Source organism: Notothenia rossii (genome assembly GCF_949606895.1).
Source record: "Notothenia rossii genome assembly, chromosome: 4".
Classification (NCBI taxonomy): domain Eukaryota; kingdom Metazoa; phylum Chordata; class Actinopteri; order Perciformes; family Nototheniidae; genus Notothenia; species Notothenia rossii.
This window is the reverse complement of record NC_136902.1, coordinates 69,330,010-69,352,842: the sequence shown is the minus strand read 5'-3', so window position 1 is coordinate 69,352,842 and position 22,833 is coordinate 69,330,010. Positions and strand designations below refer to the sequence as shown.

Genomic DNA, 22,833 nt, shown 5'->3' with positions numbered 1-22,833 from the left:
ATTTATTTTTAGTGGCAGTTTTAAATATATAAAATAAAATACATATGCATAGGAGTGTTTTGAATTATTTGATTAATTGAATGACCTTTGCTTAGAAAACACTAATAAGCTGAGCATTGCAGCTGAAAGAAGTTACTGAGCATGGAAACCATTTGATGGTCCTCTGCATAGGCGTGTGACCTTTTACACAATGATTCAATGTAGTCTTGGATCAGAGAACATATTCTTGATTTCACAGCAAGCTTGCATTTTCAGATATCTCGCATGCATGTTCAAGTATTTTGCTGCAGTTTGATATGTAGTACATGTGCACTGTTGAATAAATAATGGGGTTGCCACAGCATGCACACTTAACTGTGTAGATCCACTGCCCAATGCACTTTAAACACACTAACTCTCCCATGTGCCTTTAGAGATGTTTCCAGTCCGAATCAGAATCAGAATACCTTTATTAGTCCCACAGAGGGGACATTTGCATCGTTACAGCAGGAAAGAGCCATAGACAGCTTAGTGTTACATATGTTAAAAAAAAGTACTAAGTTATGATATAATAAAAAATATAATAAAAAAATTAAAGTAAAAAAAAATACTTTTCAAAATACAAATTTACAAAAATTCTTAGGATTTAGCAGCCAGGTATATATTACACAGTTATTAATGGCATATGTATATAATAAAGTATATATTGCACATATAGCACATATTGCACATAGTTTGATGGTATTTAACAGCAGCAAGTTACACAATACAAAATGCAAAAAACACACCTTGTAACGGTTCTAAAAAGAAGCGTGTAAAGCTACACAAAGGATTTTCTTTTATCTTAAACGGACGTGCGACCTTTCAACCTAAATCATAAAGTTGCACAGCAGAATCGATGTCCCCACAATCTCCTCTGACTCTGGTTAAAAGAGATGGCTTACCAGGGGGCCGGTAAACACAAGTGAGCTGTGTGCAGTTTATTGATGTCTCTTTATGGATATGCACGTACATCTCGCTCCCTTTGGTCCTTACAATCTACAATATCATTCAGCAGGGATGCAATCGTATCCGATACTTCAGTGCCAAGTCAGGATCAAAATTCTTAAAGGTGACGGTACACGTTTCTTCTACAGCTAACAGGTGATGTTATCGAAGGTTCCATTGACTCCCATTATGATGTGTTCAAACAAATAACTAGATTTGGGCAAAGATGACTTATAAGGTTATCACAATGTGTTCCAACGTTAAATTTGATTTTTGGCTAAAATCTTGAATAAATACAGTTGTTAGAAGGATTGAAGCACGACAAAGTATATATTAGAATAATGAAAAACAAAAATCGGTAATAAAGAAGTATATGCTAAAGAATATTGGATTTATTGTCTTGCCTTTTTTTTATGTTGATCAAATGGGGTAACAAGAATTGAGGGAATTTAACTGGTATTGGTTTTATGTTTTCACTGCTAATGCCAGTTATGCTCAATGCTCTAGTCTAGAATACTTCATGATAAAGCCTCTTAATCTCAGTTTACTCCCATTTTGCACCATTCTATATTGAGTCTATTGTGAAATAGATTCGGCTGCCACTGGTTGAGGGCTTATTCATCAGAACAGGCTTCAGAGGCCGTCTGCTCCCAAAGAGTCGAATATAAGCTCATTTGAGAATGCCACATTGCAGGTCGATTAGCTAGTCTATGCTGCTCCCTTGTTTTGGATCACCCTGAGGTTAAAAGTAAAACAAACCGTTTCCTCAATGTGTCCCTTAATTTCGGATTAACAAAAAAAAAAGCATTTTTAATCAGGAGGAGAAGAGCTCTGGCACGTCTCTCCCTCTTGCCCACTGTGCCACCCACACACTGCTTCATTTCTCTACTGCTGAGCTTTCCATTGTTCAATGCAGTATTTAATAAAATGAACAACTTGGAAGGGTTACTTGCTTTTTGGACTAATTTTAAAGCATGGATTTTTTTGGACTTATTTATTTATTTGTCTCTGTTTGAATTGTTGCTCTAATTAGCAAAGATGGACGGTATTACAACTGGGCATGTAGCAGGAGAATTTGCTATCCTCGCAAAAAAAAGTACTGAATAGTGATGGTAATCAATAGTGATGGCTCTGATTTATGCAAATGATTATCAAGGCAAAAGGTGTCGCAGTAATCATTTTGTGGTGACATGTCACATGTGTAATGAATTATTCCGTTATTTTGGCACCTGTCAGTGCATTTTTCACTTTAAATGTAAAACAGGTGTCCCTTATCAAATGTTTTATATAGGTCAACAAATAATGCATTTACAGCATCACTCCACATCCTAGTGTTTTTTAAATATCTTACTATGACCGACTCTGGCAAAGTTAGACTATTTTCTCAAACAGGGTTTGAATGTTAATATAGTGAGATATTGTATTTTAAAATATAAGTTTACTTTTAATCTATTTATTATTAGTTGAGGGTTTGGTTTTTATCATTCTTTTCCATCTTTTTTTCTTTCAATAACCAAAGGTCTGTGTATTCCAAAAGACTTGCAAATATGGCATAGGTCCAGAAACAATAAAGACCAGATGGTGCTAAGACATGTAGCCTACATGTCTAATAAAGGCATGCTGTTCAGGACACTATATAAGTACCATGCTTAGGATTGTGGATTGTGTAGGATTGTGGGGCTAAAACTCGTTAAGTGCAAAGTGAAAAGAGTGTGAGCAAGGAGAAGGTATGAAAAGCCACACGAGGACGATAAAGGTCGTATCTGCTACAGTTCTCTATCAGATAGACGGTTCGGCCACACGAGGCCGACATGGAAACGCAGAAAACAATAACAATAACGGGTCCCAAGGTGGGCGAAACGCTCTGGGGGGCCTAACGGCTCAGTGATTACGCCCTATAACGATCATTTCCTGATAACGATGACGCAATAGCCCCAGTGTTTCGAGCCAGGTCCCGGTATCTCGCTGGACAGTGCACCCAGCAGGAGCTTCCAGCTAGATTTGATCGATATGGACATAAACGTGTGTGAAGTCTAATCGGACAGGAGAGGAGACACGCAGCTCTGCATGATAACCTGCAGCTCCGCCCGCTGTGATGGAGCGATGGGCGGAACAAAACACACACTTGAATTTAGATCATCACCCTTAGCTATTTTAATGACCTCTCAAACTACCTAAACTAGTTATACCGTAATTTTCGGACTATAAGGCGCACCTGAATATAAGCCGCAGCAGCTAAATTGAAGGATGTGTACATATATAAGCCGCACTGGACTATAAGCCGCAGGTGTTTTAATGTTTAATTACCATATGTAAGGGTTCGTGCACAGAGGGGGTTGTCGGGAAAGAGATGGCTGTTTGAGGAAGCTCCCATTTATTAACATTTCAACAAACAAGTTGCATATTTGCATAACGTATTCAAGTGTTACCATTTAGTGCAATAGTAGCTACAGAACATGTACTGTGTAAACTGTACTGTATCACATAGCGTTTCAGACACACAAACCTTTCAACTTTCAAACTTAAACGGTGCGCTCCCAGCGCACGTACCGGCAGTGATCTACAGCAGTGGTTTTCAACCAGTGGTACGGGGACAAACTGTCTCGCTCTCGTAATGTCTGTCTGTCTTGCTCTCGTTCTGTCTCTCGTACCACTCTCGGTTCCACTTTTACTTTTGCGCGCTACCTGTCTCACTCTTTTCCGGCCTCCAGCTTTTCCTGCTGGAACCCGCCGCTTAAAGGTGGGGGTCCGCGGACCGGCCATAGAGCCCATAGAGTTAAAGGTGGTGGACTGTAACCTGTAAAATCCATAGATTTAGGAGGTCCCCTAGTGGCCGTTAGCTGTAAAAATCCATAGATTAGCCGCACCGTTATATAAGCCGCAGCGTCGAAAAATGGGAAAAAAGGCGCGGCTTATAGTATTTTTACTGTCGGGTCACTCGTTACTGGATTAGCCAGCTGCATGAGACCACAGATAGTGACGGGCTGTCAGGAGAGGGGGAGGAAAAGAGAAGCTCCGTCCTCCGTGTATTATTTCTTATATTATTATATAGAGTCGTTATTCATTTGTTTTAAAGCTCAATAAAAAACAAAGAAGACCTTTGACCGGCACTTTTCTAATTTTGTCCTGAAGATTTAAACTTTAACGGACATGTTCACCGGCGAAACCCCACCTCTGCTGCTAAATCCAGCGCGGAGGATAGGCAACCATGGCAACCATGCATGCGCACGAAGTCTTCTTCGCTACTTTTGGTGTATTTTGTGGCTGAAGTACAGCGCCACTTACAGGCCCGGCGTATGTACTACAGCGTCTCCTGCAGTTCGAGGTGTCTCGTGTGGACGGACACGTTTCTTGTGCCTATTGCTTGTGGACGAAATGCTTTTTTGATAACGATTTCGGTGCGTTTCCGTTATCGTCCTTGTGTGGCTGCAGCCTCAGATAACAAAGGGTAAAGGTTCTGTGTAGACTTGTACGACTCAAATACATTAGTTACCTGTATTTCCTCTCAAAGCTCTCAATATTCCAGGCTAGATGTAAGAAGAGCTCTGTATGTGCCTGATTTATAATTTTCTTTTTTTGTGTGCCTCAACGGAAGGAGAAATACTAGAGGAGCTTATGTGATTTAGATCATGACTGGAAAGGCTGCTGTTGTGCTGAGGTAGAAGAATATCAGTGTAAAGGAAACTGCTGTGCTATAGTACACCACTTGACCCATAGCAGGGATTATTTATTGCTGTCAGCTGAAAAGCTCGTAACTCCTGTTTTTGTGATTTATTTATTAACGTCAGTTCAAGGACTCTACGTTTCTCTTTGTGTTGAGAACAATCTATGTCTATGAACGTTTTTTATAACCATCATTAATCCCAAAAACAAAGTGCTTGGAAAAAACATTTAAATTTGCTCTGAATATATATATATATATATTTTTTTTTGAATGTTAACATATAAGACCCCAAAGCTGGGTTTGTGCAATCCATCCATCATTTACCTGTAACCGCTGATCCTCCTTAGAGGGTCGCGGGGTCTTGGAGCCGATCCCAGCTGACTTTGGGTGAGAGGCAGGGCAGGGTAAACCCTGAACAGCTAGTCAATCACACGCCTGACACATAGAGACTGACAACCACTCGCCCTAACATTCACACCTACCAGCAATTCAGAGCTGCCGGTTTACCTAACCTGCATGTCTTTGGAATGTGGCAGGAAGCAGGAGGACTCTTACAGGGGAACAGCATGTGTGTGGGCCTTGCTACAGAGAGTATGGTCTAATCGGTTTTTTGGTTAACTATCTCAATAATGTGAACTAATATATTCATATTTGTGAGATATCTTAAGGCACGGACACACCAGGCCGATTATCGGCGTCGGTGGGCGTCAGGCCGACGATGAGCGTCGACACGCCCTATTCAGATTCTTTTCAGACGTGCCGACGCCTTTTCGGCCGAAAAACGAATCGGCGGGCAGTCGGCCAAAGGCAGTCGGCAAAATAAATCACTCTGATTGGCTGTTCAGCTAGCGAATCAGTGCATGAGAAGCGAAACGGAAGTGAGGGACACAAACAAACTATTAAGAAGGCAAATCTGAGATTTAATTTAACTCCAGCTCTCGACACAGGTTCGGGAAAGCCCCATGAGCTTCTCGTTGTAGAGTGAAAATGGAACGCATTTGTTGTTTGTTTATATCACACGGTCTGTTCTTCTTCTCTCGGTTATCACTAGGGATGGGTATCGTTTGAAAAGTATCGATTCCGATTCCGGTTCTGCTTATCGATTCCGGTTCTTATCGATTCCCCGTTTCGATTCCAAAATTGTAAAAGAAAGAGTTCAAACATTTAGATAACAAAAATATCTTTATTCTTTTAAGCTTTAACTGACATGTTTACAAATAAAAAATATACATGCAATACAAATGTATTGCACAATAGCTGTGCTTTATTTTAACTGAGCTATGCCTGTGGCAAGCTATTAACAGGCATTACACTGTGCCTTGTCTTTTTCTTTTTTAGTGTAGTGGAGCCTAACTTTAGAGCGTTTACCGCGATCCATCTTTGGTGTTATGAAGTGACTGAGCTCGTGAACTGTCTAATGGAGGGCGGGGGGAGCCTCGCTGCGGGGCAACTGTGGACCTCTTTCGCCTGTCAGCGCAACTTACATGATGCTGTTTAAAAAAATGAAGGGCGGTGCCGGCCGTCAGCATACCGAGCCGGCCGTCAACGGCCCGCTGACAACCGGCCGTTCTGTGATTCTCCAGAACACACCAGTGCGCCCGTACCCTGTATCCACCGGGGTACCTGGTACCCGGCATTTTCTTATCGGTTCTCATCTGGAACCGAGTTTCGGTTCCCAACCCTAGTTATCACGCAGTCTGTCTTCCGGTTGTTGCCTCTTTTGAATGACGAATACACACTACCGCCGCCTCCTGGTAAGGAGAGTTATTGCCACTCACGTATGCGCAGTTCATACGTGCTTCTTGGCCTTCGGCTGAAGTCTTTGCGGTGTGTTCCAGTGCCACACATGGCCAAAAAGCAGAGACGCGAGGCGGCGCAACAGTCGGGGTGCGTCTGTGTCAGTTCTTTGTTGTCAGATTGGTATGTCCGGGCCTTTAGAGCAGGGGTTCCCAAAGTGGGGGTCGCGACCGGGGGTCGCGAGATGATTACAAAATAAAAATGGAAAATAAAAATAAATAAAAATAATGAAAAAAAATAGATTAATTTTTTTAATATTTTTTTTTAAAGATTATTATTAATAATAACGTTTGCATAGACATTTTCAGGGGCGGACTAGCCATCTGTATAATTTCCCCGCAACAATTTTCTCAAACTTTTTCATATCAAGGACCACTTAACCAATAAAAAACACTCATGGACCCCCCGCCCCCCCGGAAAGTTTGGGGACCCCTGCTTTAGAGCACCCTAAGCCTATTTGTGGAGTTCACCAACCAGCAAAGAAATAAGCATGATGTTAAATGGTGCAGAATACACTACAGCAGTGGTTCTCAACCTTTTTACACCAAGTACCACCTGAGAAAATAGTTGGCTCTCCAAGTACCACCATATGACCAATGTTAAAATGCATGATCTCTCAAATGTCAACTGTACACACATGTCATTTCCTGGACCTATACCAAAGTTTGAATGTAGGCCTCCTGCAACAACCTACATCGTAACAGAAAATGTCCTATTGGGAATTCAGTTCCACAATAATAATGAAGCCTCCAGGAGCAGATGAGCCTAGCTCATCTTCAGTCTGCTGATGTTTGCTATTGCCATTTCTGTGGTGGCAAAGTAAAAAAGATAAGAAAAAATATAACAATTAAGGACAAGTGTGTGCTTTTTCAGCGTTTGACCTCGGTCACAGCCTTCTCTCCATTATTTGAGCAAATGCCTTCTTCCTGAGTCACTTCTCTCCTCCATCACAGCGGCTGTGCATATCACTTTTGCGTTGCTTGCGGAGCCTGCGCTTGTATTCGATTGATGACTGTCCTCCTCCTCATTCACTTTTTCACTTTTGCTGGTAATATTCTCCTCTGTACCTCTCTTCCGAATACCTCCCGTTTTGAGCCACGTTTTTAACATCATTCAGCTTTCTTCTTTCTTTAGCTTGCTTGCAACGTTAGCGGGTAGTAAGGTCATAATTAGCAACGCCAGAAATAAAATTAAAAATGTTTTTCGTTTCTAAATCTAAAAACAGCAATATTAGAACTAATTTAAACCACAGTTTCAATTATCTCAAGCTTATTTTCATTCGTTGTAGTATTTTGATAGTATGATTTATTTTTTAATTAATGTTATTCAATCAAGCCTCAAACTGATGGCACTTGTCCCTATGGCCTGTTTTAAATTGAAGTTGTCTGAGGTCCTTACCATCAGCTGCTCTTGCAGTAATAATAGTGTACCTTAATGTCCCAAATGTGCACAATGTAATGACTGCTTTTCATCTTTGTGTTTACTTCGTTGTGTTTCCAGTATTTTATATGTCTGTGTTATGTGTAAAGGTTAAAGGTGGGGTAGGTAAGTTTGAGAAACCGGCTCGAGATACACTTTTTGTTATATTCCATGGAATGCTCTTAACATCCCGATAGCAATGAATATGAATATCTTAAGTGCTTTGACAAAAAATCCATAAAAAAATGTCATCTGTGGAAGGCTCTGTAAGGAAGTGGCATATTTTTTCCGGTTGTGTATTTTCAAATTATAGCTAACTCGAGCTGGTTTCTCCAAAATTACCTACCATACCTTTGAATAAATAAAAAAAAAAAAGTAATAAAAAGTAATAAAAAAAAAAAAAAAAGTTATATGTCAGATTCCTCCATGTACCACTAGCGAGAGCTGGCATACCACCAGTGGTACGCGTACCACAGGTTGAGAACCACTGCACTACAGCAAAATAAAAAGAAGAAATTAAAGAAAACCTTATTAAAAAGGAAACAAAATAACAAAAATGAGCAAGTGAAGTGTTAGATAGTGATCTGGCCTGTTTCTGCCAGCATCACGTCTGGTCTGCTGAGGATCTGTTCTCATGGGAACTGCTCGTAAAATAAGTAGTTTTAATAAGCGAGACCCTATATAATCTGCTGCTTCAAATCAAGTCCATTATTCCACAGAGGGTGCTCAACTGCAACATGTTGGGTATACATTATATATAGAAAAATACAAGTCTGTACTTGCTAGAATAGGCTTGATATTTATACAATAAACGTTTGTTTATATATGTGTGGGGTTGCAGAACCACATGCAAACACATTTATTGTTTATATAGTATGCTCTAAAATTAGAGGAATACATCATTATTTAGATTTCCCACAAAATGTGATTCTGATACAGTACTTATCGCGCCTCCGCCTATCACACTTTTTTATATGATAATTATTTACCAGTATTAATCCTGTTTCTTTCTTTCCTTGAATACATGCATGAATGATGATCTGATCGATTCAAGTTCATCTCATAATTGTGGACATTGGATAAGGACGGAGGAATCTGGATTAATAAAATCCTGATTGGAATACATTCTTACTTTGTGTTTTGAAGGAAAAAGAGCAAATTAACGTTCAAAATAAGATTGTTGACATTATTTAACTTGATTATGGTGGCAGAGAGGGTGTCACATTATTGGCACATTTTTCCTGTTGGTCACTGCTGAAAGAATCACGATCATCTAGCAAAGGTTAAACTCTGCTGTCTCATTACAAACATGAATAAAGTTCAAAAGCCACTTTATATATAAATATCCAGCCTTTGCATATGATCATGCTCTTAATGATCATTGTGATACTGATACATGTTCATTTTGGTTCTTAAACATTTAATTTATTATTCAGTAGGGTTGAAACATTTTTGGCCTATTCGTATGCACAGCTTTGAAAGTGTATTCATAATTCATTTAGGCTACCAGGTAGAGTGCACTCAGGGTGCTTCAGCTGATATGTTCAGTCGAAAGCTAGTGTTCAGTGTTCCCCCATCGACCACATCAATTGGTTGAGTAGGTACAATTTGAGTCAACCAAGATGTTCTTTGTTAGACTACAGCCTTTTATTCAGAGTTAATGCGTTCATAAGATAGATGTTTGGTAGGATTGTAGGCTTCTAGTTCTGTGCATATTGGCTCTAGACTAACCTCATTCAAATACATAATGTTGGTAAGCTACGTTTGGCAAAAAGTATTTTTCACACAACCTTTTTTATCCTTCTAGTTTTTAATAAATGAAGGTGGTGAAAGGACTAAGTTCTGTACAACTGTACATGTGTCTAACCAAATGTTTTGAAATATTGTGTTGTATTTACTTATTCAGCCAAATGTATGACCCCATGGGACTGAGGCCTATGTCTGCATGCTTTCATATTAAGGAAGGGTGAAAGGTTTACATTCTAAATGCAAATTAGATTGTAATTCTAAACGGTTGGCTTATTTTTAAGAAAACATCAGAGGTAGTAGAAAGGAAAAGCCTATACTTGGACAAGACCCTGAACTAATGTTACTGCAACAGTCAGCACTAGCCTTGACACTCAAATGTACTTTACACATCACCGAAAACACTGCATGAAAGGCATGGCTTTAAAGATGTTTTCAAAGATGAGCCATCGATCCTTGGGTTTCTTCTTAATTTTCCAAGGAATTAGCAATGAGAGATATTGACTTGTTCCACATTTTAGAACATTTAAATGATAGAATGAGTGCATTTCAATCAGTTTAGCATGAGGCAGCGCAGGGAAGAAAGACGAGATTCTCTCCTGCTGTCAAGGAGAGGTGAAACTCCCTCCAATGAGGATATGAAGGAAACCCCTGCTTGTTTTCCAAACTTGTTAAACACAGAGGTGGTGTTAACATGCTTTGTTCCATCACTGTTGCACAACCCCCACCTACACACACACACACACACACACACACACACACACACACACACACACACACACACACACACACACACACACACACACACACACACACACACACACACACACACACACACACACACACACACACACACACACACACACACACACACACACACACACACACACACACACACACACACACACACACACCCCTCCTCCACTACCATATCCACACACTCCCCCTTTAGAAGTTCAGTAACCCTGCAGAGTAACAGCAGAGGAAGCTTGGCCCTGATTTTCAGTGCATTGGAGGAGCCGGGGGGCCCAGGGGACACTCAGGTTACCAGCATCGAATCCTGCAGTATTAGCAGGGCACAGTGAAATAACAGCCTGCCATCTGGAACCTATGTTAAAGCTATCGGAGCCTCGCAGCGTTCAATCACACTGACCTCAATTAAGTGTTATTTGTTCAGTATTTTTATTCACTCCTTCCTTTGCCTCGAGATCTCTCTGTCTCTTGTCGAAATGTATGCTCTAACCCACTGTGTCAGATTCAGAGCGATGGCTAGAGTGTTCTTCTCTTTTTTTACCAGTTCCTCTGCTCCATATGAGACTCCCCATTAAACTTCAGCAAGTCCACCTCATGAGAGGTTTCGGGAGAGCACCTTTAAGTGCAGGGGAATAAAGGCTGGTCTTTGTGCTGGAGAGATGTTCTGTGGTATGCCAGGTTAAGAGTAGGTCGTTTTTTGTGAGGCTTCATGTTTATGACTCAATGGGGTCTTTTTTGACCCCACTTACACGGGACACAATGAGCACACGTGAACACTGAACAGGTCTTTCCTCTTTTGAACCTTGATGCTCATCACTTTCTCCAGTTTAGAGAAACAATGCAACGTGTGAGCCTGCTATTTTCATTGAAAAGCAAATTAAAGGAAGAAAATGTCTTTTAAATCACTGGTAAAATAAAAAGGCAATGATGGAGTAGACTTTAATATTATAAAGATCACTTTTCCTTTCCGTTATTGGCTTTTTGCGAAGCACTTATATTCACATTTTCAAGACTTCAATTAAAAATGATCAAATACGATTTTAAATCTCCATCAAAAATATATTAAAAAATGAACTTTTGAATAACTATCTTTTGAAAACCATTCATAAATTGTATTTTATGGAAATATCATTGGCTGGACTTTATTGATTTTATTTTTTAGATTAATTCCTACTGCTCTGATATGAATTTAAAACGTTGCCCTGAGTACTCATGAATTGGTCTCAGTGGCAGCATTAGGCCTGTATTATTGCACTTTCTAAAAAGTCAATTTTAATGGCGTGGCAGGTTTTGATCTCTTCCATTCTGTGCATCAAGCAATTATGCATTATACATTTACATGTTTACATTGCATCAACCACCACTATTATGGCTAACTAATCATTCAGATTAATTTATGTTTTTTAGGCTTCAAAGATTTCAGGGATAACAATTATTGTAGTGTTAGAAGAGAAAAATAAATGGAATTGACGGATCGTCCCCCATACCATTTTGTTAAAAATAATTCAGAATAATTTTAACAGTGTCCGTCACTTGGGCCGCCGTCAAAGTATCTCAGCGTAGTCCAAGGAAATACGAGACTATAAGCCTCTCTCTTATCTGTATTTACCTTTTGTGATGAGTGAGCACTGGTCCAAATGTGCCTTGTGCTGTGTGCCACGCTGTCAGCATGTCACCGTGCTGGTTGGGTGCCAGAGATGCCAAGGAGATACAGGCTGCACAACTGGCATTTTAAATCCTCTACTTTATATCCCCTGCTATCAGTGACAGGCATCAGCAGGAGAGTGTGCTTTTAATGGCCGTAGGGACACATCTTTGAGGAATTCCTAAACGGGTGGCTTCTGCGCATGCTGTGTCATAATACTTTCTGTTTGAAGCACAGGACAATTTTGTGAAAAAGAATCATATCGTTGTGTTCTTCTCATATTAAAGAAATATTAAGTTGCTCTTCTCAAAGTAGTCTGCATGAGATGAGCTACATCTTACAATAACTTCATATCAAAGGGAAGGGCAAATTTCCTCTCAGCTTCCGTTGTGAGCATATACCAAATTCATCTCTGAAAGCAGTTTACCCCTGTATCCATTTGGTTAATAGATCCATTAAGCAGCATGGCGTGAGTGGAGTGCGGCTGCTGTGTGGAGCGCAGGATGACGTGTTAATTCTGGGTAATTTATTACCCTGGGTGTCGCTGGGCGAGGAGCTCCTGACAGATCCTGTCTCCCTGGGATTGTCCTCAGCCAGCCTTCTATGGGCATCGCCTGCTTAGCAGTGACTCCAGCATTCAGTGCTCACATCCGCTGATGCAAGTATGATGTAAAACCCTTAGTGCAGGAAAACAACAGTGAGGATGTGCACGTGTGGCATTATATGAGAGTGGCAGTCTTTGAAGGTAGGCAGCTAAAAGCACACCTGTGGAGAGGGAGGTTGTAATCAAATATCCCTCCCCGCACCCCGTCCAGTGTTATGGGCACTTGCTGGCTCTCATATGGTTTTTATTTATGGAAGTATCCTTTTCTGTCTAGGGCCGGGCTCTGATTAGATCATGGATGCTGATTGTGGCCTAGAGCTGTGGTGATCAATCCAAATTTACTTGGAGAATTACATTTATACAACGGAGGATGCAGTGCCCTGCCCTGATGGATGAAAGGGCATTTCCCTCTTATGAATCAACAATAAAGATGACGGGGTCAAAGCAAAATCTTTGATTTTGTGCCATGGTGTGTTTTCATAACACGTTACATGGGGCTTTCCTTTGGGGGTCAAAGCTGCATTAAAAACTGATATTCAATAAGCCGAAAAAATAAATTGCACAGGCGTATTTTGTGCATAACCTCCTCAGCACTGTCTCATGTTTAGCCATTGGGATCAGAGAGTGCAGACCTCTGGTGCCTTAGAGGCAGAGGGAAGGGATCGCGCAGGTCAACACAGCACTGCCAAGCTACCCGTCAGCCATTTCATGTCATAATCAGTTAGGGGGAAACCAGCAAACACCCACTCTTAGATCCTTGAAAAAAAAATCCTCTCTGTACTGAAGCACTAAAAGGATGGCAAAATAAATTTCAATCTTAATGCTTTACGAAGGGGCTTTTTATTTTTCTATAAATGTGATGCTGCAATGCTCAGCTCTAGAAAACAGGCTGTGTGTGTTTACAGCAGCTCACTGCAGCAGCCACGCCTTCTAGACAGAGCATCTTTACAGCCGGAGCTGCCATGCAGTGGATGATGAAGCTACAGAGTGATTAGCCCCACCCAGAGGCTGCTGGGATGGGAGATGTGGGAGGTGTGTGGTTGTCAAAGCAGGGCTTGCGGAGATGACTCCTTTAGGCACTTAGAGTATGATCATTACCATGCAGGAACCCTCCGTCTGGCTTTGCTGCATGTGCTGATATTACTGATATTGAAGAGCCACTGGTTTTATTGTCTCTAACAGCAGAGTTGTGCATCACATGGTTTTCATGTTCACATCCTCTAAAGTTAGCTGATTCATTTGAAAAGCATAGCCGAGATCACTATTATTGCTGTTTTCTGGAAACGTAATTAGTCCAGTTCATGTGATTGATTGATGCTTATAGTTGAAACGAATACCGGTCTTTCCACTGTTCAATAGTTTTCTTTGATCAAGGGGAAAACAAAGAAATCCACACATTGCTCAGCAGGTTTTAGTGTAATTGCAATAGTTACTACTTGATGTGAGGGTTGCCAAAAAAGGATGTATAAGAGAAAGAAAGATAAAAGGAAATGGCTAGTTTTATACTGAGTTAGGAACTCCTGCCCAAGGCGGTGGTGATTGAACATCGGAAGACCTCCCTGGGTCTGTGATGTTTTCAGTGTACCGCCGTACTCTGCACCTACTGTATACAAGTTACGTATCATGCGGAAATCTCAGCACCCCCATTGTGAGTGAATTGTAATTGGTATCCGAGAAGTAAGACACTACTATGTTGCAGTCTTACAGTTTCCACTACTGCAGAAACACAGTGGCCAAATATTGCCTTTGTCTCCATAACCTTGCACGCAGGGAAAGAAGCCGAGTGGGGGATTTCCATGGAGCAGCTTGGTGGTGGGATTCATGGAAGTGCTTTCGGTGATCTGATTACAAGTGAAAAACACTGAATAAAGCTCTGACTGCACTTACAAGGCTTTGACAAAACACTCATATCCAATATGTTGGGGGAATTGAAGGATGCATGGGAATGTATGTTGTGCCTCATAAATTACAGACTTCATCTGTAGTCAGTTCTTGATTGCATATTAGGCCGGGAGGTGAAATCTAAACACAAGTGGTCCCTTGAGACACATGTAAAACAAATGTTGATGCCGTGAGTTAACTGAGATCTGACTTGCCTTGGTTCAAACCCTTCCTGGATTACGTTTTTTTGTTATTTTTCTGTCTTTTATTATAGCTTTTAATAAAGTGTTGAGGACAGGGACACAGAACCATCTGTGGTTTGGATTTATTTCTGTCTTCCTTGGACAGATGAATGTTTACCACATATTTAATAAGTAAATACATTTATTTAAAAATAATGAGTTTTAGAGAATTTGTTCTTACATCACTGTTGCATTATTTACAAAAGATGTACTATGTTTGCATCTATAACTGTGTGATAACATCAGTGACTCATTTTCTATTGGAGTTTCCTAGAAACTGCTGGCATTTCTTATGTCAATTTTAGTATTTGAATACAATGAAAATATCACGAGTCACCTGCTTTCATTTCTGTACCTTTATCACTCCTCAGAGTTGTTTTTAAATTACCCAGGCAGCCTTTTTTTTTTAGGGTTGACTGGAAAACTAATAAAGTGCTGGGGGAGAAACAATAAACATTAGCTTTCCCCTCATTTTGCACCCTCCGTTAAGTGGCAACATCAATTGCATGGATACTTGAGGACAATATAAAACAGGTCCGTACAATACAACCAGTTATGTTATAATGAGACCAAGGCAAGGGCCATTTGATAAAGCCGCTGGTATATGAAGCACCAGGGAAATACATTAATGGCCAAAATAAGGCTTTGTTAGATTTATCTGTGCAAGATATGAATGTTAACTTAAACCAGTAGCTACAATATTGGACAAGTATACACATTGTGTTTACAATAAGAGCAGTTATGGTTATTTGACCATTTGCTGCAATTGAAAAGCTCTCGAAAATAAGTTCCTCAGTTGATCTAACATTCAACTGAAAATTACTTAAGTTGTTCAGTGTTAACTCAAAGTAAAATTAAGGCAGCGCTCAGCTAAAGCACTCCAAAAACATGAATTAACTATTTGCTTGAATATTGCTGAGATGTCTAAGTCATTCATTCAAAAAGAATGTTCCCTGCCACTGTACTAAAATAGCAAAGGACCACAAGTGTAGTTCTAGGAAATAAATAAAGAATATAAACAGTGAAAAGCAATATTTGTGCTGTCATTGCATTGACTCTAAATAATGTTATTTTCGGGTTTTATCCTCACCAACCCACATATTGCGGCAGAAATCTTCCTAACCACAAACGTCACCACACAAATCTAATGACATGCCCACCACCTATAGTGACTCAAAAAACATGTATCGTAACAAACACAGAAAAATACTTCAAATGTGGCTCCTAAACCACACTTAGAGGTTATGATAGTGTGGGAAGGTGAGCCTCCCCTCAGAGAACACAAGAACAGCCGCGCCCCCCCTCCCAATTATTATTATTGTTGTTGTTGCTATAATGCAGGGGCATTATTATTCAGTGGAATGCCCTTACAGTACCTACTGGCCTAGTTCAATCAAAGTGGTTACTTTCTTTTGGCTGGGCAGTGTAGTTTTACACACCGTCTTATTTGACTTTCTCAGGACTTAAAACAGTTTTTTGGGGGCAGACCCCCACAAAGAAAAAAATATATTTACACATGTAAGCTCATCATGTTAACAGTTTGTTATGCTCATCGAGTCATCCGTGAGCAGAGCATCAAGTTGGCATGCCTATTACAGCTGAATGCGGCGATTACCATGTTGTTCAGCAAAACGCCTCACAAACTTATTAAGATCCAAAGCTTTAGTGCGTTTTGATTCAATGCTGAGTAAAGCCAAAGTTGACAGTCTCTTCTCTATCATTGTAGACCGCAAATACCTCATTCCTTCCGTCTACATGGGTCCGAATGCTTCTCGTTTTGCGCTGTCCCGTTCAAATGAACGCGGGACGCGCCAGGGCCGGGGGGAGGGGTTACAAGGCTCGCGTCTTGTGCTGCATTCACTTGTAATCGGACATGAGGGATTTTCTCTCATAAACTTCCGATGAGCCACAACTTTCATTTTCAAAACAAAACTGCCAACTGGGGTGGCAGCTGGGGTGGCAAGGCTATTTTTAGGGTGGCAGTTGCCACCCCATGCCACCCCGGTAGATCTGCCCCTGGTTGACCGGTACTTGCTTTTGATCAAAGTCAATGTGGAAAACCTGCTCTCACACAGGTTGGCGGAGGTGAAGGGAATGAGCACTTTTACAGCCTTTTTGGCGAGGTGGGGGAACTCGGTCTCCACAGACAGCCAAAAGTGTGCAAGTGAAGTTTTCTGCCAGACACTGTCTCCTCACTCACTTTAGGTAACTTCACTAAAGATCGATCCATGTTGCCGCTCGCATAAAGTTAGCTGAAGTTAACTAGCTGAAATTCTCGTTATTTTTTTCTCTCGCTGCGCCTGCCCTGAAACTCTCTGGCGCCCCCCCCCCGGGGAGGCGCGCCTCAGACTTTGAAAACCGCTGCTCTATAGATAAATGGGGACATTATGCTCTGGAAAGATGTTTTATTTTATTTATTTATTAAATTATTTAATGCTGTGAGCACTAGAAATATATTCCATCCACGTCCTCCATTGTATTAAGGGAAGTGACATACATTTTAAAGGCATGATATGTCTGAAAACCTGCCATATAAAACACTATTTACATACAGTGAGACAATGTTTTTTGTAATTCCAGCGAACCATTCCTCTGGGATCAGGAAAAGCATGTAACGTTTTTTTTTTTTTTTGTTCAGAGCATCATTTATTTGCAGCAGTTTAGTCCTATGAAGCCTCCTCAGGCTACGGCTGCTAACCTAGACATTTGTAACAGCAGGTTTGGCAGTAGCAAGTTTACAGTTAGTTGATTATTGCTTAGCTTGTTTTAGGTTTAGTCGCCGCAGGCCCAACTATAAATCAAGCTTGGGTCTCGTCTTTGTAGGATAATGAGCGTTAATAGTAGACTAATGAGAGACAGGTCAACGCTAGCATGACCCGTGTACTCAGCAGCCATGCTTGGGAACCGAGGCACTTAACTAGTAAAGAAGTGCTCTTAATCCTGCATCAACATTCATTTGTTGTCTCAGTTGTTCCTCAGGACTAGTGAAAATAATGAGACCAGATGACTTATTTCCATTTATCCTGTTTAGGACATTTCTTCACATGGTAGCCTTCATCTCAACCTATTATGCGGTGTCAAGCCAGCAAAACACCCACATTATGTCATTGTGGTTTAGCAGCAATAATGATAAGTGGACATTTCAGCCTGACATAGCACCACTAACATTTTGCTGTATTTGGCCAAGGTCAGGATAGCACATCAATGCGGAAAGTGAATAAATAGACTGCTTCTCACTGTTCTTTACGGGCCGTGTTTAAAGGCATTATTCCAGGGCCTGCTCCCTCTGTCAGGACTAAACCTTGAATCGCTCAGAGTGATTAGTAGCAGGGAGCGTGCTGCAGCAGCGGTCCCAGGCTACTTTTGTTTATGTTAAGGCTTTTACGCATTCTGTTTAACTGGCTGGCGGGGCTCGCTTTTGATCCCGGAAGGAGGCGGCAGCTGAGATCCCCCCCCTTACCCAAACGATACTCCCCCCTCCCCTCCCCTGCATGCATTAGAACTACAGAATTCAGATCTATTTGGCAAGCTGTTCAGCCCCCCCCACCCTCTCTACCCAAGTCCTTTTCCCTCGGTTGAAAACACACCTTTCTGTTGGCCGAGGACTCTTTTCTTTAGAGCCCAGGCATGTGAAAGATTTCTAGAAAGGAAGTAAGTGGTGCCTGTATGGAGCTCTCCTTGCTCTCAATGGACCCTGTAGACAATGTTCTTGATATTTGCCCAAACGTCCTCCTGATGCTGCTTTTGTGTGTGGATGTTTGTCTACTGAATTGCGAGCTAACTGTCATTAATCCTTTTACTACGTGACAAGGTTAGATAAAAACAAAAAAAGGGAAATGTAGCAAACCAATCGCAAATTTAAAATTTTTTTTTTTTTTATTTACTTACTAACACACATTTTCCCATTAATTTTTTTATTAACATTGATGCTGAATTAAAATTGTAGGTATGTCTCATTAACTGAAAAGCTATAATCCTCCAAAAGATATTCAGCTCATGCACTGTGTATCAGCAGTCGTTTGTCTAAAAATGTCATCACTAATCAGCCACACATTATGTCTCAATCTTAGTGATAGTAATTAGTAATAATACTAAGTAATTAAGTGATTTCACAGACAAGTAATCTGTAATCATTTTAGATTATACTCCAAGGGATTTGCCAGACATTTTGTTACTTTTCTGTTCTCTGTGTTGCCCATGAATGTCAGTTGGCGTTTAGTCTTGGATTTTGCATGGGAAATCTGACATCTAAAGAGCAGCAAGCGGTTAATTATCATGGAAAGCAGGGCTGTGTGCAGATTGAAGGCCAGATTTATATGCAGCAGCAGCACTGAATAGCGGTTCTCAGCACAGTGCTAATTGTTTGATGGATAGTACAGAGCCATTTGCATTTATATTGTACCCCGTACGCCTCCCACGTATTTAGATCCCATTTTTAACCAACTCCTGACACTGGAGCAACGGTCACAACGATATGCCCAGCAAAAACTTGAAAGACTGTTTAACAGAGGCTGCCGCCCTCACTGCGGTTGGGTTGTTTTATGGGTTGGTGAAGATACACAATTATCATTCTACCAACATTTGTATGGCTTTAAAGGTGCATTATTTAGATATATTTGTTTCCAGGTAATTAAGGTAATTCAACACAATCATAAAACACCCAGTTTTACACAGGGGTGTGTGTGGATAGACTTTATACTAACAGATGCACTTAACTTCAAGCACATATAATAGAACTGAATTGTCTTTCATCGCAATTGGAATATCTTTGTTTTGTTTAATGTCAGATAAAATAATTTCAAGATGAAACCTTGGCCCCTGGGAAGTCATAAAAAGCGTTAATAACTACAATTTTCTTGAGTTACCCTACTGATTGAAAATTCTAATAAACCTTTGTTGCAGCTCTAAAAACTGTGCTTGTAAATCCTTTTAGTGTGTGTTTATGAGCCGCACCACTGTTAGACTGCTAAGATCTATAGTGAGTGAACAAAAGATAACATTTGTTACACCACATTGTCACAACAGTAAAAAACGATGCATATAATAGCCCAACTGTGTATGTGGATGAAGGCTGATGTAGCATATTCAACTACTGGCAGCATGTTTACGTTTTTCACTGCAGCAGCATAAGCTCTGCCTTCTGTCTGAGACTATTTAACTATTTTCAATCTATGATCATAGGCGGTAAAATCATACACACAGCAGTTAACTGTCAGTAGCAGACACATGCCGTGTTACTGATCATGCTGTCTGTAGCTATCTGACTATATGTGGTATATATTATGGTACTCTGTATGAACTGTGCACTCTCCTGTCATTGAAACTGACTGATCTGTGATGTCCTATTGAGAACATTAATCGGCTGACCATGTTTCTTTCTTCGTTCCTAAAGACAAAGATGGTGACTTCTATCATGGCCAACTTTTCTCATGTTATTCACATATGGACACTTAGACATTGTTGTCAGGTTGCATTTTTGTTGATAATGCTTTTCGTATTCATGAGGCTGCACTCACTCCCTCCATATTTACATTTCAATACCCAACCAGGATCTTATGCAACGTGACTGTATCTGATGACACCAATTGACACTATTCATTATTCACTGCTCCCTGCATCACTTTCTCTGCAGAACCACATCATGGTTTCTGCTTACAGCTGCTATACATTTGCTTTACAAGCGCGGACAAACCTGACTCTACCGTGGCCAATTGTAGACAATGCAATTGAAAAATGTAGAGTGTGCACATGTTTTAGAGGGGAAAACAGAACATCCATCATTTCTTTTGTCTATCCAGAAAGACCTCAATTGATTTTGGATCATTGCATAGATATGCAGTTGGCTTCCTTTTGGCACTCAGCATGCTCTGCAGCTCTACAAAAACGTTGTCTTTGAAATGAAAGCATGTGACAGTTATCTTAGTTTCAGAGATTTCAATCCATGAAATTCATTTTTCACCGGTCTTTGTAAATAACTTTTTCCTCTGTGAATTTACCCTCATTAACCTTCCTCTTCCGTATGTAACGCTGCTTCTCTTAGTCCCTTGTGTCTCACTATGAGATAACACTTTAAAAATAGTCCTCTTATCATGTCTTACTGTTTAGACATCTTCTGTATATTATCTACTCGTGCCGGTATATCAAACTATTACAACGGTGGCATTTTCTCTTTTTTTGGCTCCTTCTCCCAGGATTTAGACCTTGACAGATGAACAAGTACAACAGCTTTTCTCTCTGGCGCTGAAACACAATGATAATGCCAGATGTAGCCTATTTAAAAAAGAACAACGCGGTTACATTTTACAGTATGCTTTGTGTGAAAATCCTGTGCGCTTAAGGTGGAAACGTTTTGAGGAACATTTGCATCCCACATCATCTGTCATTGGGTAGGGCCTGTTGTTATTTTTTTATTTGAAAAAACTCCTCTGAGTTTCCCATGGCCTCAAAGGTACATCTCATTGCATACCAGCCGATTATTAATGAGGAGGAAGGGCTGTGCAAAGGAGTTAGATGGCCAAAGCCCTGAGCCTAGCGCTTTGGAAACAAAAACAATGCACTTTAAAGAACATTCTTGAAACTTTAGAAAGCTGCTTGTTCTACACACTCACATTTACATAGCAACAAGGATCTTGAGCAAAAAGGTAAAAATTAGCAACCCATACAAGCTGCATCTGAAATCTTGGGGGCAGCTGAAGTGCTCTTGCGGCTGCAGAGTGGAAGCATCCCCCACCCCCCCGCCCCCCGCCCTCCCATGTGGTGAAAGCCCCAAGTCATTAATCACCAGGATCTTTTCAGCTGTCAATACAAACAAAAAGAAACCCCCAAACCCAACAATGGTGTCTTCATTGAGACGTTTTCTTTTAAAGGCAGGGGCAAATATAGTTCACTAGGGATTATTGTTTATTGTTCTGTCTGGCATGGATCTCATACAGTATTCATAAAGAGCTTATATTGTGGAAAAATCCTTGTCTGAACAACGTAGGCATACTGACAGTAAAATCAGTAGTTGATATATTTTTTTCAAAGTGCCACGTTCTCTTATCCACTGTCTTATCCCATTTTGCTTATAGTGAAATACACTTTCAAGTATAGGAGCAAGTAGTATGGAATCCTCCGGCATGAGCGATATGGTTCTCAGCTTATGATATGTCACTATTGATGTTTCAATATGACATTGCATTAGGAAGAAGCAGGAACATGGATTATATGGCAGACTTTCCATATGTTCTGCAATTGAGTTTCAAAATCAACAGGGACTAAGCTTTTAATCAAGTCTATATCCACATTGACATTTGCTAATCCAGTTCAATATCTTAACCACGTGAAACGTTTTGGTCTCATGGAGTGATTTCACACCTGTAGGAGTGAGACAAATACATTATACATTGTTGCGTTGCATTTCTGCTCTGGTACCCTTTCATCAGTTTTAACAGCTTTAAATAGATTAAGAGCAGTAAGTTCGCTCATACATGTTACCTTGGGTTACATATCATTTGCCTAAATAGGTTATAAACTATATATATTCAAGCATAATTTTACTTCAATGTTTTGTCCTTCAAGGGAAGAAAATAAAGTATTAAAAATGAATGAATAAAATCTCTCCTCCCTCTATTGATCCTGTACTCGGTGTGCCATTTGACAGTTGTGGTTTTATGTTACAGATTTTAATCATCTCTGGTTCCGTCTAGTCCGAGATTTGTTTGGGCCCTAAATTTGCAACTTGTGATTTGCAGCTTATAAACAACACAATTCATGGAAGGACACCTGCCAGTTTTACAGATGCTGGAGGCCCGACGTTTCTATACAACACATAAAAGGGAATATTTGTGGGAGACTTGCACCGTAAACTTTATAGGTGCAAGATTTGTTGTGCTGTATTTTATTAAATCTAATCCTAGTGGTTCTCCGTGCTCCCCCTGTGTGTGCTGAGCCATGCATACATTGAGGTTGCAAATAAGCATTTGCATTTTATTCCACAGTTACACTTGTGCGTGTGGTCTGTGACTTCTACTTTTGTTTTAATACGTGATCTAGCATTGTACATATATAGGATCATATTTGATGACACATTTAAAAATCAACACAGCTGTCAAAGATTTTTTATATATCAACTATC

The 22,833-nt window shown here is 40.4% G+C and overlaps 1 protein-coding gene across 9 annotated transcripts in view; it reads left to right on the top strand.

The window, feature by feature from the left end:
• Nucleotides 1-22,833, top strand: part of tenm4 (teneurin transmembrane protein 4) — a 151,448-nt gene that overhangs the window by 15,825 nt on the left and 112,790 nt on the right. The window lies entirely within an intron of this gene.